Consider the following 2,089-nt stretch of genomic DNA (forward strand, 5'->3'; position numbering starts at 1 on the left):
AAGTAAACTGTGGTCACCAGAGAGGGAAGGATTTGCTCAAGGTCGTGGGGAAGGGAGGAATGCCAGCCCGGGCTTTGCACTCGTCAGTCCAGAGCTCTCTCCACCACCACAGGCCTCTCGACACGGCTGCAGCAGCGCTGTTTCCCGAGGCTGGCAGGACACAATGAGCCCGGAGTGGGCACCATCTCAGCCCACGCCCCTCTTCCCAGGCCCTTCTACTGGCAGGTGGCTCTGCTGGTAGTAGACGGGGTCACCTGGGTGCAAGTCACCCAGGTGGGGCCCTCCTTCTGCGTAAAGACGAAGAGGTCATCCGGGAACTCTTTCCTTTCAGGATCACCTTCCGGTTCATCTAGCTCGGCAAAATCTCGAGAGATCTCTCTTCCGCGGCTTTTATCTTCATCGTCACTCCAGGCTAAACCACCCTTCTGCTTGAGCTGCTCATCCGGATTCCAGCTCGGCTGCTCTGCTGTGAAAATAGAAGGTGGAGCCTTGGTGGCGTCTTTGGTTATGGTCTTTAGCTGGCTGGCTGTGGGGCGAGAGCCCTGATGCTGGCAGTGGATTGGACATCGGTGCCCCTCGGGGGTCTTGGCGAGGTGCGTTCTGCGCGTGAAAATATTTTGAAGCAGCCTGGGTGTCTTTCTCAACCACGCCTGCAACTTCGTCATCCCCATCCTCATCTTCCAAACCTCGTACCTCTTCTTCAGGCTCTGAGTTCGCATTGCCAGGTTCAAAAAACTTGGGCCACTGCTTTGGCTGGTGGAACTCTGGCTAAGGGACCCAGCACAGGGCTGCCAGAAGGCCTTCCAGGTGCGGCAGAAAGGAGAGTGGGCTGCCTGACCAGCATACAAGAATGGGGTCTCACATTTGCAGGCCCTGCTTCTCTCTAGCATCTACCTTCAGAGGAGCCAGGTGCAGCTGCTTCTCTCTAGCAGCTACCTTCACAGGAGCCAGGTGCAGCTGCTTCTCTCTAGCAGCTACCCGCAGAGGAGCCAGGTGCAGCTGCTTCTGTTGATGATGATGATGATGGTGATGACGCTCCTGCTGCTGCAATGGCTCCATTACTGCCTCAGGCTTCACCCAGAGATGGACATGGCTAAACCTAGGCACAGCCCACTGGGCACACCCGGTCTAAACCTGTGCGGGACAGTGGAGGAGGAAGCTGCTCAACCCCAGGTGCCGCAGCTGCATCTAGGACTCCGGACTCCGGGTAAGTCGTGCATCTAAATTTTATGTCCCCTCACTCACAAGATCTTCTCCTTCCTAATCCAGCTGTATACACTCATCATCATACCCCTTAACTGCATCTTCTCCAAACCCTCAGTTTCTAACATCTGCTCTCCTTAATACTGCCTCTTAACCTTAAATAAATAAACATGAAAAATAATATAATACTTGCTAAAAACTACTAAAAAACAAAAGAAATCAAAGAATCCAAAATAAGAACATTAATCAATAACAACAAACAAACAAACAGAAAAAGAGTAAGAGAACAACTACTAATTAAAGTTCAATCCTGGTCCTTCAGGCAAAAATTTTTTAAAGAACACTGTTGGCAAACAGCTAGATATAACTCTATTAAAAAGTGGTGGTAGTGAAGAGAATGAGGGCGAGGGAGGATCAGGGGCAATGCACTGCACAAAATTAGAAATAACAAGGATAAAAAATCAAAATAGAGGGAATTTTTTAAAAAATAAGAGGATTTCGTTGTACAACTTGATTCAAATTAGTTTGAAAACCTATGTAATTTTTTCTCCTTCCCCCCCCCCAAAAAAAATTGGCCTACACAGATCAATTAACATTAAATAAGTGCTTGAAAAGACTGGGTATTTGTTTATTTTGGTTATTGACTGAAGTGTTTTCTGTAGGAAAATGAGGTTAAATTGGTTAATAGTTGTTCAAATCTTCAACAAGTTGTTAAAAATCTTCAAAGTGATTTTGAGTTTCTCTTTCTCCTTTAATTCTGCCATATTCACTATGCATATTTTGAAGCTCTATTATAGTATACAGACTGATCTTGAATTATTATATCTTCCCATAGAATGGACTCTTTTATTGTCTTGAAATGTCTCTTTTTTCTCTAGTAATACCC

The 2,089-nt window shown here is 46.7% G+C and overlaps 1 pseudogene; it reads right to left on the minus strand.

The window, feature by feature from the left end:
• Positions 1–215: 215 nt before the first annotated feature.
• LOC138398764 (AT-rich interactive domain-containing protein 3B pseudogene) lies at positions 216–1,135 on the minus strand (annotated as a pseudogene).
• Positions 1,136–2,089: the final 954 nt, after the last annotated feature.

Source organism: Eulemur rufifrons, chromosome 18 (assembly GCF_041146395.1).
Source record: "Eulemur rufifrons isolate Redbay chromosome 18, OSU_ERuf_1, whole genome shotgun sequence".
Lineage (NCBI taxonomy): Eukaryota > Metazoa > Chordata > Mammalia > Primates > Lemuridae > Eulemur > Eulemur rufifrons.